This window comes from Callospermophilus lateralis, unplaced genomic scaffold, assembly GCF_048772815.1.
Source record: "Callospermophilus lateralis isolate mCalLat2 unplaced genomic scaffold, mCalLat2.hap1 Scaffold_45, whole genome shotgun sequence".
Classification (NCBI taxonomy): Eukaryota; Metazoa; Chordata; class Mammalia; order Rodentia; family Sciuridae; genus Callospermophilus; species Callospermophilus lateralis.
This window is the reverse complement of record NW_027514398.1, coordinates 448,008-463,956: the sequence shown is the minus strand read 5'-3', so window position 1 is coordinate 463,956 and position 15,949 is coordinate 448,008. Positions and strand designations below refer to the sequence as shown.

At 48.7% G+C, this 15,949-nt stretch overlaps 1 pseudogene; it reads left to right on the top strand.

Moving 5' to 3' along the window:
* The first annotated feature begins 238 nt into the window (after positions 1–238).
* On the top strand, positions 239–15,601 carry LOC143388887 (ruvB-like 1; annotated as a pseudogene).
* Positions 15,602–15,949: the final 348 nt, after the last annotated feature.

Here is a 15,949-nt window from a genome sequence, read left to right as displayed (position 1 = left end):
TCCCTGGGATCACAGGTGTGGGCCACTGTGCCCAGCAGACTTTTCTCTCTCACCTTCTCTCTCACCATCCAGAACAGTGCATGGAGGGTGCTGGCGCCCAGGGTTGGTTGGATTAGTCTGTGAATCGTTTGGACCAGGGACTGCATTTTTTCCCCACTGAAACACAGTAATAGTGACCATTTGTAACCTCTGTGCTGCAGGCATGTGATGTCATAGAAGGGATAATCAAAAGAAGAAGATGGCAGAAAGAGCCATGCTGTGGGCGGGAACCCTGGGAACTGGAAAAGTCCTTGTGTTCTCCTTGATTTCTGCTGTTCAAGAGGACAATCCTCACTTTGAAGCCAAATGGAATTCACATCTTAACTAGTCTTTTTTTAACGACATAAGTCACATGTGTGTTTAAGAAAGGAATATGATCTCAAACTTTTACTTCTAGAATGAAAATCATCCTGGCCAGAGGGGAAGGAAAGTCCTCTGAGAGGTCTGGTCACTGGGATCGTCTTTGAACTCTTTCAAGTCTCTTTTTCTTGGAAAATCCATCTCTTTTTTTTTTCTTTTCTCTTTTTTTTTTAACCAGTGATTGAACTTGGAGGCACTCAGCCACTGAGCCACATCCCTTTTTTGTATTTTATTAAGAGCCAAGGTCTTGCTAAAGTTGCTGAGGGCCTTGCTAAGTTGCTGAGGCTGGCCTCCAACTCGTGATCCTCCTTCCTTAGCATCCTGAGAGGTAGGACTATAGGTTTCCACCACCATGCCCAGCTGAAAATCCATTTCTATTGGTCCAGGGCCTCATAAAAATTTGTGATGGGCTGTGGTTCTTTGCTAGAGCACTCATCTCACACATGCGGGACCCTGAGTTTGATCCCAGCACCACATAAAAATAAATAAGTGAAATAAAGGTATTGTGTCCAACTACAACTAAAAAATAAATATTTAAAAAAATTAAAACAAAGATATTATGTCCATGCACAATTAAAAAATATTTAAAAAAATCTTCTGTGGCACATTATTGGAGGGGGAAAAATGAGTCGGCCAGTATTTTTTTGAATGCAAACTTTGCCCACCACTATTTTGGCTACGTGCATGATTGACAATAACAGAAACACGCTTTTGATCTTTAAGGGCTTCTAGTGTTTTTCAGGCAGAGAAACAGGAAGTCTCCTGATGGCATAAAATGGCTCAGTTGAGTGCTGAGCTTCAAACTGCTGACTGATTTAAATGCTGGAATTGGGCAGAGGGTTTGATAATTCCCCTTCAGAGTCGGGCTTTCCAGGGGACAAAAGAGGACATATGGTGGAGCTTGTTGGGATCTGCAAGGGGATCAACCAGATCCTCAGGCTTCCCAGAGCTCCTGGTCTGGACATGGCTTTTTCTCTTGAAGGGCCTCTTGGCATAGGAGAGTAGGAGCCTGCGCTCTTGTATGTAAAGAAGAGGGCTCTCACCAGGTGTGGTGGCCCCTGCCTGTCATCTCAGTGACTCTGGAGGCTGAGACAGAAGGATCACAAGTTGGAGGCCAGCCTCAGCAGTTTCACCAAGCTCTAAGTGACTTAATGTGACCCTGTTAAAAAGTAAACAACATAAAGTTCTGGGCTACATTTTGGTGGGTATTGATTGATCAGCTGGGAGGCCTGAGGAAGGCCACTTGACCTTTTAGAAGCAGAAACACAATCAGCTGTGAAAAAAACTTGAATTCTAAGTTTGAAGTTGTGCATATGGAGTTGCCAGGGTGTGTTGTGTGGTGACTGCTGGTGGATAAAGAAGTCCTATGTCTGGGGGAATTTTTTTGAGGCTGGAATGCCATACAGTGTGCACTTACAACATTAGCTTTTCCAAGTTGTCTTTCATTTTTTTTTGGGGGGTGTTACCAAGAATTGAACCCCAAGAATTGAACCCAGAAACTGTCAACCCCTGAGTCCCATCTTCAGTCCTTTTTGCATTTTATTTAGAGACAGAGTCTCACTTAGTTGCTTAGGGCTTCGCTTTTGCTGAGGCTGGCCTCCAACTCTCGATTCTCTTGCCTCAGCCACCCGAGCTCCTGGGATGACAGGCCTGTGCCACAGCACCAGCATGAGAGCTGTTTCCTTCAGTGCTGTTTTACTCAGTGTTATTTAGTACTTTTTGTCTTCCAGTGTTGCTCTTAAGAAGTCTGATTTTCAGGGTTGGGACCTTTCTTTCTGGATGTTTTGGAGGTATTTTTGGATAGGGCACCCTCCCCTGATTTCCCTTTCTTGATGTCCACAGGGCTTTCTGAGTCTCACTGTTTGGTGTCGTTGGTGTGGTCAGTCACCAGCTGTGAACCCCTTAGCTGTGGAATGTTCCCATTCTCTGTGTGGTCTTTCTGGAAGTCCAGCTAGGTGAGATTAGCTCTGAAGTGATTTTCAACCTGGGTCAGTTTTGCCCCCCAGGAGATATTTGGCAGTATCTGGAGAGTTGTCTCTTTTAGTTTTTAAAATGTGATGGTGGGACTCCTGGCATCTAGTGTTAGAGGTCAGTGATGCTGCCAAGCAACCTTCACTGCAAGGCTGTGCCCTCCAAACAGAGGCAAGACTGAGAAACCCTTTTTTTGGGTGAGGGCTACTAAGGATCAAACCCAGGGGCACTAAACACCTGAGCCTCATCCCCAGCCCTTTTTGTATTTTATTTAGAGACAGGGTTTTGCTGAGTTGCTCAGGGCCTTTCTAAGTTGCTGAGGCTGGCCTCCAACTAGCCATACTCACCCCTCAGCCTCCCAAGCTGCTGGGATGACACGTGTGCACCCCCACACCCAGCTCTCAGTTTCTTAATCCATAAAATACAAGTTAGCAGGCTGGGATTGTGGCTCAGTGTTAGAGGGCTTGCAGAGCATGGGCAGGACCCAGGTTTGATCCTCAGCACCACTTAAAGATAAAGGCATTGTGTTGTGTCCATCTACACCTAAATCAGTTATATCAGTTCAGTCACCTATATCAGTTCAATATTTATTGTTAAGGGGAGGGGTGCTTAACTTTATAATGGCTTGATTTTTGAAAATTTTTTAAGATTTAAGTTCTTTCCCTAATTTAGGGCTGGAACAAAATTAAACTTGTTTCAAAGAAAAAAATTAAAAATAAATATGAATAATGCAACCCTGTTCAAAAGTAAACAACATAAAGTTCTGGGATGTGTCTTGGTGGGTAGTGATTGATCAGCTGGGAGGCCTGATTATATTAAAATATTAAAAAAAATACAAGTTAGACTTTCAAGATGACAGGCTATGAAAAGATCAGTGAGATATAAAGAGCTCCATTGGAAAGGGTTTGTATATTTGCCTTTCTTCCATGAGTTTCTTTTCTATAATATAGTTTTTTAGTTGTAATTTGACAGAATACCTTTGTTTAATTTATTTATTATTATGTGGCATGGAGGAAGAAACCCAGGGCCCTGCACATGCTAGGTGAGTGCTCCACCACTGAGCCCCATCCCCAGCCCAGCCCCTTCCATGAGCGTTTAATTGGAGAAAGCTGGACAGAAAAGGAGCCATTCTTAACCATGTATTGTTTCTATTTGATTGGAAGGGTAATGGTCACCCCTTCAGTATTAGGTGGAAGGAGGCAGGGATTCTGTTCAGTGGCTAGTGGTCACTGTCTTTGACACTGGAAACTGAGAATGGGGAGTTGGGGGTTGTGAAAGAACAGGGAAGAGTCAGGCACAGTGGCTCACACCTGTAAACCCAGCAACATGGGAGGCTGAGGCAGGATGATCTCAAGGTGGAGGCCAGCCTCAGCAGCTCAGTGAGACCCTGTCTCTAAATAAAAAAAAAGCTGGGCCTGAGGCTCAGTGGTGGAACAGGTGCCTGGCACATACCAGGCTCTGGGTTCCATTCCCAGAAGCATCAAAATAATACAGATGAGCACTGTCGCCTGTGGCCTCCCCTGGGCCTCATGGTGTTGGAATCACATCCCTCTGTGTTCTGTTCTAGACATTTTCCCTTTGCTATTAGAACACATGCTTTGGGCTTGCCAACTTAGGTGCCTAAGCATTCGGGCAGCGAGGTAAGCAAAGTGACTTGCTCAAGCCCAAGGTTGTGGTGCCCTTTCACTAAAAGAGGGCCACTGTGTTCAGACCTGGTTTCTCAAAAAAACAAAAACAAAAACAAAAACAAAAAAAACAAATAGCTGGATTTTAACAGGAAATTTCCTAGGGTTCAAAAAATGGCAAGAGCCATGCACAGTGGAACATGCCTTTAATCCCAGTGGCTGGTTTGGGTTGCTGAGGCAGGAGGATAGCGAGTTTGAGGCCAGGCTCAGCAGAAGCGAGGCCCTCAGAAACTCAGGGAGACTCTGTCTCTAAATAAAATACACAATAGGGCTGGGGATGGGGCTCAGGGTTTGAGGGCCCCTGTGTTCAATCCCCCTTCACAAAAGCCAAGTTTAAAGGCACATCTAAGACTACGGAGTCCCAATCAAACCATCCTGTGGGCAGCTTCTTGGCTCCTTGTAATCTAAACAGTATTTTAGTTCGCCAGATGAGGCTGTCCAGCATTAGCACTATTGTGTGCTCAAGACCACCCTAGAAAACATGGAGAAGATCAGAACTAGAACCAACCTCTGCCCCATGGGCTAGTGGATTCGCTGATCATCCCCCATATCGGCTGCTCAGAGCTGAAACCAAAAGGGCATTGAAAAGAGGAGCCTTCCCTGGGCCATCTTTGAAGCAGTAGCTTCAATTGGCCTTGTTCCAGCAGCTTGGGAGGCTGAGGCAGGAGGATCTAATGTTGGAGGCCAGCCTCAGCAACTTAGTGAGGCCCTCAGCATCTCAGGAGGCTCTGCTTGACCTACACACATGGGGTCTGACCTCATTCTTATTTCAGAGATGAGGGAGGATGAAATGGCACTCAGAGGCCATGGCATTTCCCAGTCCTGGACCCACTTGAGAGCATTTGCTTTCCAAAACTTGGTATTTGATGAGATGTCTGTTTCACCAGGTTCTCTTTAGCATCTGCCAACCAAAGTTATTTTACTGAGCATCAATTTATAGTTGACCACAGGGCACCGTCAGGGGGAGCTTGTGCAGACGAAGCCACCGCTTACAGATTTGGCCTTACATATTATCCACTATTTTCTGGCCTTTTAACATAAAATAAAGGTCATGTAATAAATCCTTCCTGATTTGTTAGTGTTGTTTATTTATTTATTTATTTTGGTCCCAGGGATTGAACCAAGGGGCACTTAACACCTGAGCCCCATTCCCCAAACTTTTATATTTTATTTAGAGACAGGGTATCACTGAGTTGCCCAGAGTCTTGATAAGTGGCTGAGACTGGCCTCCACCTTGCCATCCTTCTGCCTCAGCCTCCTGAGTCTCAGGGATCACAAGTGTGCAATACCATGTTCAGCCTCTTGAATAAATATTTTTATAGATGGGTTTTAAATATGTTTTCAAGACTGTAAAATGAAAACCTTTCCTTTCTTGCCTCTGTAGACAGCCCTTTCTGTGGTGATTGCTCAGGAACTGGGGAGTAAGGTGCCTTTCTTCTCCTTGGTGGGGAGCAAAGTTTACTCCATGGAGAACAAGAAGACAGAGGTGCTGATGGAGAACTTCTGCAGGGCTATTATTGAGTATCACGTCAGTGTGAAAGATGGCTGTTTCTTCTCTGGTGCTTTGAATCCTTTCATCTTAAAAATGCTCATGTTCTTTTGGTGCTGTTGACAAGACAGGCAAGAGTAGCTAGCCATCCAAGCAGCTTAGGAGGATGAGGTAAAAGGAACACAATTTGGAGGCCAGCCTCAGCAACTTATTGAGGCCCTGAGCAACTCAGCAAGACTCTGCCTCTAAATAAAATATAAAAAGGGCTGGGGACAGGGTTCAATGGTCGAAGGCCCCTGGATTCCATCCCTGGTACCCAAATAAATAATAAATAAATAAAAAGACTAAGAAGTCTACTTGGTGAACTTTTGATATAATGCTGAAGGAAAGAAAATGCAGTAGGAGGGTGCAGCATTTGGAAGTGCGGAGACATCATGGGATCCTGTTTTACCCCCCACAGCCACCTGGTACCCCCATGGCTGGCACTCTATCTTCCTGCGGTGCCTCTTTGTGGGACTGGCTCTGCCTTTGATCTTCCCCAGCAGGTCCCTGTAAGCACTCAACTATGGTTCTCTCTCCTCTCTCTCTCTCTCTCTCTCTCTCTCTCTCTCTCTCTCTCTCTCTCTCTCTCTCTCTCTCTCCCTTTTGAGACCATGGCTGCTGAGCTACCCCTAGCCCCTGTGTGACACTAATGCTGAACTGAAGAGTTCTAATTCTGAACTTGTGTCTAGAAGCTAAGCTTTGTGTCACATTGAACTTAGGCTTTTTATTTTTATTTTTTTGTACCAGGGATTGAACCCAGGGGCACTTCACCCCTGATCCCTGTCCCCAGCCCTTTTTATATTTAATTTAGAGACAGCTTCTCACCAAGTTTCTGAGGCTGGCCTCCAACTCTCAATCCTCCTGCCTTAGCCTCCTGAGTTGCTGGGATTATACATGTATACAACTGGGTTTTATGTTTAAAATTTTTCTCTCTATTGTTTTTTTCTTCACATCTTCTTTTCTTTTTCCCTTTTCATGTCCTATTTTTCAGGATCTCAGTATGTTTCCCAGGCAATCCTGGAACTCCTGGGTTCAAACCATCCTCTTGCCTCAGTATGCTGAGTAACTATGGCTACAGATGTGTGCTACGGTGCCTGGATTATTTTTTCTTATTTAAACATGTGCCAGTGATTTTATTCAACTAATAAGTTAAACATATGAACCATATTCCAACAGCTCAGAAGGCTGAGGCAGCAGGATAGCAAGTTGGAGGTCAGCCTCAGAAACTTAGCCAGACCCTGAGCAACTAAGTGAGATCTGGTCTCTAAATAAAATATGAAAGGGGCTGGGGATGGTGCTCAAGGGTTGAAGGCCCCTGAATTCCATTCCTGGTAAAAAAAGGAACCAAGAAAATATGTGACCAGTAAGATATTACTACCTTTCAAATACCTGAATATTAATATTTTAAGAACTTAAATTTAAAAAAACACCATTTTTCTGGGATGGGTCAGGGGCTCAGTTGTAGAGTGCCCACCTAACATGTGTGAGGCCCTGGGTTGCATCCTCAGCACCATATAAAAATAATTAAAAAAAATAAAGAAATTATGTCCATCTACAACTTAAAAAAAAAATTTAGACCCCCATTTTTGTGAAACAAAAACCTGATAAAACTGGTCTTCTCACAGTTGCTTGTATTTCAATGGCTCAGTGGTAACTGAATTTTGCTTTAAAGTTTGAAAAAGTAGAGGTCACCAGGCACATTTGATGGGAGTGGCCCCTGGAGTTGGGTGGTGGGGGACACAGCAGGGCTTTTGGTGGCAGCAGGTGAGGAGAAATTTCTAGATTCTGCCACAGAATAAAAGGGGAAGCTGTGTTCTCCCCTTAGACAGAAGCCTGCTTTTCCCACATCTTTAAATTCCTGCAAAGCTGCAGAGAGAGGGAGAGAGGGTTATCTGTCCCCGTCTGTGCAACTTCCTTGATGTGATAAAGTCCATGTCAGGGACTTAGAAACCTGAGACAGCAGATGAAACCCGTGTCCTTTGTGCTGTCTTGGCCAGAGACAGTGCCCACAGCCTCTCTCTTGGCCAAAAGCTGGGCCCATGGTCCACTGGGCCTTCCCCTGTCTACTTCTCAGCCACTCATATTTGCTAGACAAATATGAGTGGCTGAGAAATGGGGATGCCTCTTTTCCTCTCCTGGAGGAATTTTATATCACTGTCCCCTCACAGTGAGTATGGGCAGGCATTCCATTTGGAGGAATTTCCTCTTTGCAAAATAGAAATGGTTCTATTAAAAAAAATCAAAGGAGGCTTAAAAGCCCAGAATTTTCCAAGCTTGATAGAGTTTTCTGTTACCTTCATGTTGTCTGGAAAATTTCTTTTTTTTTTTTTTTGTACCAGGGATTGAACCCAGGGGCCCTCGACCCCTGAGCACCACCCAGCCTTATTTTGCATTGATTTAGAGACAGAGTCTCCCTGAGTTGCTCAGGGCCTCAGTGTTGTGGAGGCTGGCCTCTAACGGATGATCCTCCAGCCTCAGCCTCTGCAGCTACTTGGACTCGAGGTTTGCACAGCTGCTTCGGGATTTGTTTGGAAAGTTTGTTTTGGGGTTCAGGAGCTGTGAATTTGGTTCATCAAACACAGAATGTGGCTTCCCTGTTGGATGTTTTCCACAAGCCCCACTTATAGGCTCTCAGGTGGATCACAGACACAGGAGATCTGACCCTAGCTTCCAGTCTTGAGTGTCCTTGTCCTGGTTGGGTTTCTGGAGAAGAGAAGGCAAGGGATGGGGTGATAAGATAATGCCCCCCTTGAACTGAGGGAAGTGGCCTGAGTGTCTGATCATGTGGCTGTGTTTCTCTGCCTTTGGGATATTTCCATATCAGCTCACAGGGATCCTGATGGCCACCTGCCAGCAGAAGTCTTCTGTGGCCTCCCCATTTGTCAGGAGAGCAGCGACCCTTTTTTTTTTTTTTTTGAGGAGGGGCACCAGGGATTGAACCCGAGGATCCTAACCACAGAGCCACCTCCCAGCCCTGTTTTGAATTTATTTGGAGACAGGGTTTCCCTGAATTGATCAGGGCCTCACTGAGTTGCTGAGGCTGGCCTCCAGCTTACTATCCTCCTGCCTTGGCCTCCTGAGCTGGAATGACAGGCCTGTGTCACCGCTCCCAGAAGAGTTGCTCTCCACCCATGATGGTGTCACTAGGTTGTACTGTAAGGTGACTTGTCAGTTCTTGTGCTGTGGAAGTTTGAGGTAAGAAGGGTGTTGGTGAGGAGGAGATGTATGTGTACAGAAGAATGGTCCTGCTTCTCACCATGTGCCCATCAGCCATCCCTTCCAGGGCTGTGGATAAAGGAGGCCAAGGAGGTCTACGAGAGGAAGGTGATGAAGCTGACGTCATGTGAGACCGAGAACCCCATGGGCGGCTATGGCAAGACCATCAGCCACGTGATCATAGTGCTCAAGACAGCCAAGGGCACCAAGCAGCTCAAGGGAAGTCTGTCCTGAGCCCTGTTCTCAGCACTGTGGCACAGGCAGGTGGTGTGACCTCTGTGTCCCCCTTTACTTGGCCTCTGCACTGTTGATGCTATATGGGACACTCAGGATAACACCGTGTAGTATAAAGGGACACCTCGTAAGGGCTAGGACATAGGTCCCTTCATGAGGTAGGTCTTTCTTTTTTCATTGCTTCTGTGAGTTGTGTGGTTAAGTCAAGAAATTGCTAATGCCATCTCATCCCCCAAATGACAGCCATTGGCCAGCCAGGCACAGTAGAGCATGCCTGTCATCCCAGCCACTCAGGAGGCTGAGGCAGGAGGATCACATGGTGGAGCCCAGCCTCATCAACTTAGTCAAGGCCCTGAGCAGCTCAGTGAGAGCCTGTCTCTAAATAAAATACAAAATGGGGCTGGGGATGTGGCTCAGGTATAAGTCACCCCTGGGTTCAAATCCCCAAACTGCCCCCTCACCTCCCCAAAAAGTCAAAGTGGACATAATTTTGTTTTCTTTATTCTTTCTTTTTCATAATGTTTTTACTCATCCACTGTGTTATGATTGACTCACACTAGTTCTGTACCTGTCCCCTGCTGCATGGCCAGGTCTCTTGCTGTGGGCTTAGAGAGGTATTTTACCTGTCGCTCATCACAGCTGTGTGCCCGTGTGCGCAGGTGCCAAGAATCTCATTTCCCCTGTTTTCCAGATCAAGTCTTCAGGCTCAGAAAAAGGCTCCACAGTCATCCTGTGCCCAGTGCTGGCTGAGGGCCAGGGTGACTGCAAGTCCTCTGGTGCTGGGTAACACCTGTGCATCCTCTGAGCTCTCTGGGGCTCAGTTTCTCATCTCTAGACCACTATCCATCCACCATAGAATCTCTCCATCTTTTCCTCTTTTATAACTTGGTGATTCTTTGATTCTCTGAGGTAGTTTCTTGGTCACAGCTTTATGGAGATCATGAAAATGTCACTTCTTTCAAGGGCTATTTTTCTGTTTCCTAATGGGGCCTTCATCTCAGCAGCTTGGCTCCACAACCTGTCTTTATCTCTTTAATCCCTCATCACATCCTGTCCATCCTGGATTAATGAGGTTCTGAGAAGGTGGCCCTTCTCAAGAATAACACCTTGAGAAAGTTCTTCTGAAAAATTAACTGAATAAAAGTGCCTGAGATGAAAAGAAAAATTGTCCTCTTCCCTGTAGGAGAGAGGACACAGAAACACAGTGGAAATTTAAGCCATCCATCACTCTGCTTCGACCAGCTTCTCAAAGAAATGAGCCTAACAGAGAAGAGGAAAATTGTCTTTCAAAACAAAGGTGGTACCCACCTCTGATCCCAGCAGCTTGGGAGGCTGAGGCAGGAGGATTGCGAGTTCAAAGCCAGCCTCAGCTAAAGCGAGGCCCTAAGCAACTCAGGGATACCCTGACTCTAAATAAAATGCCAAAAAGGGCTGGGGATGGGGCTTGGTGGTTGAGGGCCCCTGAGCCCAATCCCTGGTACCCCCAGTTCCCCCAAAACCCATGTCCTTCTGGGCTGTTTTTCCACATGGATGACATACTGGGACAGAAGGACCTCAGGTGTGTTGTGTGGAGTTGTGAAGTGTCTGAGTTTGAAGGAGGCTTATGAAGTTTTTTGCCTAGGGACTCCCCAACCTTGCTCCTGTTCGCACAGTGCCCCAAAGAGGCCAAAGAGGCCAGGTCCTGGTGAGCTCCTGGCAGCTCTATTGGTGCAGTTGTGAACATTATCCACCCATTTTAAGTTTGTGTAGTGCACAGGATTTTGAGGCATGACATTGTTTACACTCCCCATCTTAATTTTAGAATATTGTCACGACATTCCAAGGGACCTCATTCCCATGAATGGCCACCTGATGTCTCTCCCCTTGACCTTTGGCCACCACATACTGACTTTGTTTCTGAATTAGCCTTTTGGGGGGCCACCTTCTTCCGAGAGAGCCCTACAGTGGGTGTTAGTCTGTGTCATGTCTCCCGCACCCCCCCTTTGACTCTGGACTCTGTCTGGGAAAGAGCTCAGGTGTGTTTCCACAGGGTGGTCCTCTGTAGCAGCTGCTCTGGACGCTCGGCCTCAGTACCTGTCTGCCAGCCTGGTCCTACAGAGGCTGCTGTCCTTGCCCAGTGCACAACCATGGGGAAGAGCAAGGCTCCGTAGAGCACCATCACCCTGAGATGTGTGTGCACAGCCCTGGGGGCCAGAGGGTGCTAGGATTTGCTTTTTTATTGTCCTGGGGCTCATACCCAGGGCCCTGGTCATAGTGAACTAGCACTCTGGCACTGAGCTGTGCCCCAGCCCCAGGGCCTAGCTATGTGGTCTAGACTGGCCTCCACCTTGGTGATCCTCTTTCCTCACCCTCCTAACCCAGACAGTTTGGGGGAATTCCAACTTATGTTTCCCCTTCTGAGCTGGACTTCTTTGTGGGTACTTCTGGGTGCTGTCACATAGAGGAGGAGACCGAGGCCTAGAGAGCCAGGATCATGGGCCACATCAAATGCAGCCTCAGGTGGCTAAGCAGGAAGCTCTGGTGTCCGTAACCCAAGGACTGGAGCTGTAGTGGTGATCCTGGAAGGTGCCATGGAGCGTGGCCAAGGACATATATCCCCTCTAAGGGCACCTGGGTCCCTGTGAGAATGTTCCTTCCACATTGCAACCCCTGAAGGCAAGGCAAGGAAGAGTAATGGTGACTTTCTCTTGTCCCCTGCAGGTAGACATGGTCACCCTCAGGTTCACCTCCTGGTGTGCTAAGCCCCCAGTCCAGGCTCTTGTGCCCTGCCAAATACCCTCATACCCACCCACTCCTAGGGTCACTGGCTACTTCAAGTGTCTGTCTGTCTCTCTGTCTCTCTCTCATGTTTAGTCCTGTGAACTGAACCTGTAGTGCTTAAGCAGGGAGCCAGAAGCCTGTCCTTTTTATTTTGATTTGTATTGTTTTGAGAGGGAGTCTCCCATTGCTAAGTTGCTGAGGCTGGCCTCCAACTTGGCGATCCTCCTGCCTCAGCCTCCGAGTCCCTGGAATGATAGGTGTGCACTTCTGTGCCTGGCCTCTCAGGTCTCTTCGGGAAAGGTGCCTTCCCTCGGGGTCAGGAGAAACTGGAACATGCATCAGGGTTGTCTGAGTCCCCCTTTGTCTGGTTTGGTTTGGTTTTAGCTGAACTCCAGCATTTTTTAAAGTCTGCAGAAGGAGCGGGTGGAGGCCAGTGACGTCATCTACATGGAGGCCAACATCGGGGCTGTGAAGGTATGCTCCCCGGGGACAGTGTTACACATGAGGGTCTGCCAGGGTGACAACTGGGTAACTAGGGCGTCACTTTGCTCATTGGTGGTGGGTGGGGGAAGGTCAGCAGCTGTGCCTTTACCTAAGTCACCTTGGCTTTTCTGTCTTCCTCTCCTCATGACTTAAGCAGGCAGAGTGTGCAAGATGCAAACCCTGTCGGGGACAGGGACCAGACAGCCTTTGTCCCTTCCCGCTGCACCAGGCAGCATCTTCCATTTTCCTTTATCTCCCTGGTGTCCCTCCCTGAGTCCTAAACCTTGGGACTGCACCAGGTGGCTCGTCCTCTATCTGCTGCTGTGTCCCATGGTGGCAGCCCCTCCCTGGTGCATGGATGAGCCTAAGGCCTCGTGTCACCCATAAATCACCACCCTGAAAAGCCTGGGACCCCGGCTCCAGTGAGTCCCCTGGATGCTCCTTTATCAGGAGTGAAATGAAAGGGGAGAGAATCTTCCAGAAAGTCTCAGGTGTGGCCCCGGGCGGGTCTGGGAGCCAAAGTGGGGCCCCCAGCTGCGGGGCACATGCGGAGGTTGCCATTGGGGGCCCTCGGTGGGCAGCGGTGAGCTTTGTGTGGTCCCGGTGCCCCATGGCTCTGCTGGCAAAGGCAGAGGCCACGGAATTTGCTCTGAAGGCCGATGAGGACATGCCCTGCCCAAGGGTGACATGCACAAGAAGAAGGAGGTCATCCAGAATGGGATATTGCATGACCTGGATATGGCCAACACCAGGCCCCAGGGACAGGCTCTCCTGGGCCAGCGCATGCCCAAGGCCCTGGGAACCAGTTGTCAGGGCTGTGCTGTCCTCCTGGAAGCCTTCTGAGAGGCTCAGCAATGAGCATGACATGAGCTTCGGCCCCTTTGTCTCAATGTCCAGATGCTGTCACAGCTGATCTCTGGGCGTTGTCTGCCCCTGGCCGCCTGCCAGCCTGCTGGGGGCTGCTCTCCACCCCGGACTGGGGGTTCCTGGTGGGAGCCTTCACAGGGCTTCAGACAGCCTCACGGAGGCTCTGGCCTCTACAGAGTAAGAGCTCCAAATCCTCCAGCTCCCAGCTGGACAGAGAGTCAGGTTTGCTCTTAATCCTGAAGGGGCCTCCTCCTCCCCACCAGGAACGGGCTTTCTGCTGGGAATCTGGTTTTGGTTTTAGTCCCTTGGAGCTTTTCCCAGGAGAGGCCAGAGACTCTTGAGATTGGAATTTCTTCTTTCTTGGCTGGAGGTTTTTGTTTTGTTTTGTACTGAAGCTTAAACACCAGGGGTGCTTACCCATGGAGCCCCATCCACAGCCATTTTTATATTTTATTTAGAGACAGGGTCTTGCTGAGTTGCTCAGACCTGACTAAGTTTCTTTGGCTGGCCTCCAAATTGCGGTCCTCCTATCTCAGCCTCCCAAATTGCCAGAATTTTTAAAGACACGTTCCACCGCGCATGACTCTGCTTGATTTTTGCAGGTCAGGGGAAACCTCAAGGGGATCCCTCTGAGTTCAGAAGCCCCTCATCCTTCCCAGGGGAGTGTACTGGGCCTTTCCACCTCAGGCCTCCAAGTTGAGTGACATCAGGGACCCACAGGAGGAAGGAGGATGAGCTTTGGTAGCTGCCTTAGAAAGTCCTCTCTGCTACAGGGGGACAAGATGTCCTGTCCATGATGGGCCAGTTGATAAAGCCGAAGAAGACAGAGATCACAGGTAGGACAAGTGGCAAAGCCAAAGCCTGGAGCCAAGTTGAAGCCCTCCTCTGACAAGCTCCTGGCTCTGAGCGCCTCCCACTGCATGGCTCTGGGTCTTCACTCCCTTTTGAAGCTGTGGCCACACTGTGTGTTCTGGCCCCACTGAGGTCAGCATCTGCTTCTCTTGAGGTCCCAGAAAGGTGCCAAATTTGACACCAGGCAGTGGGTCTCCCTTGCTCCTTTATGGGCTTATTTATTTATTTATTTATTGATGCAGGTGTTTGAACTCGGGGGCCCTCGACCACTGAGCCCCGTCCCAGCACTTTTATTTTATATTTAGAGACAGGGCCTAGCTGAGTTGCTTAGGCCCTTGCTAGGTTGCTGAGGCTGGCCTCCAACTTGTGATCCTCCAGACTCAGCCTCTCTGGCTGCTGGGATGACAGGCATGTGCCATCGCGCCTGGCTCTTCCCTAATTTTATGCCCTTCTCTGGACCATTACCACTTTACTCCGAGAAAATGTAAGTTCAACATGAATCCACTGTTGCCTTGAGGTGTTGCAGCAGCCTAAGCTCCTCCATGAGTGACCAAGAGCAGATCTGTCTTTGAATTCGGTTTTGACAGCCCTGCATCATGGCTCTAGGCAAGGACAGGCCTCAGGTACCGGTTCTTTGGGAACAGCTCCATCCTTATGACAGGGGGCGCTGGTTTGGAAGGTGAGGGCTGAGACCTGAGGTGGGTCTGCTTTTCTGTAAGGGCTGATGTTTCTGGGGCCAAGGCTGGGCCTGCTCTGACACTCCTTGGTCAGGTTTCCTGGGGAGAGGATTCTAAGTGCACTTGATGGAAAGCTCATTAACCTAAGCATTGTCATGCACGGCCCTCAAAAGAGCTCCTTGACTGAGTGCAGCAGAGGAGAATTCACATTTGAAAACACATCTCCCTGGAGCTCCCAAATGAGGTGTCTTGGCATCAGGGTCAGGGCTTGATGGGGCAGCTCCTGGTCATTGTGCCCCACACAGCTCCACAAAAGGCGTTTTGTGGCATTTGGGGGCGATCATGCCTGTTTTATTTTTTTTTAGATGAGGGTACAGGGATTCAACTCATGGGCTCTTGACCCTGAGTCCCATCCCCAGCCCTATGCTGTATTTTATTCAGAGACAGGGTCTGAACTGAGTTGCTCATGGTCATACTAAGTTGCTGAGGCTGGCCTTCAATTTGTGATCCTCCTGCCTCAACCTCCCAGGCTGCTGGGGTTATAGGCGTGTGCCACCACAACTGGCATGATTCTTGTTTTCAAATGATGACACCAAACCTGGAATGGGTCCAGTATCCAGCCGTGGGTCAGAGAGCCAGTAGGAGAACCAGGCTGCAGGGTTGGGTCTTGATTGAATTTAGGTGTGGAGAAGAGAGCAGGTGACATTTTCCCCACTGGCTGGGACCCTGTCCAGGGCGAGATCAGCAAGGTGGTGAACAAGTACATTGACCAGGGCGTGGCTGAGAAGGTCCCCAGCATGCTGTTTGTGGACGAGGTGCACATGCTGGACATCAAGGGCTTCACCTCCCTTCACCAAGCTCTGGAATCTTCCATCGCCCCCATCATGATTTTTGCCTCCAATAGAGGCCACTGTGTTATCAGGTAGGTGCTGCCAGCTGTCCCTGCTGCCTGGGTCTATCCCCGTCCATGATGTCATAAGTCAGGATGGGATGAAGGGAGTGCATGTTGCCCCTGGGAGGAGACAGCAGGGGGACTGAAGGCCGCACCTGCCCTGTCCCTGATGGGCAGGGTCTCCACGGGCCGCTGAGGCTCAACATTCCTGTGGGGAGCAAAGGCTTGAGGAGGTGGGGCTGCTCTGGTGACCTGAGTGTCAATTCCCTCACACTGGCTCCCAGAGGCCAGCAGAGCAAGCTTCATCTTCAATGAGGACACTGAATGACATTGCACCTTGTCCCTTGGCATAGGTGGGAACACAGGTTTGTCTCTGAATTGG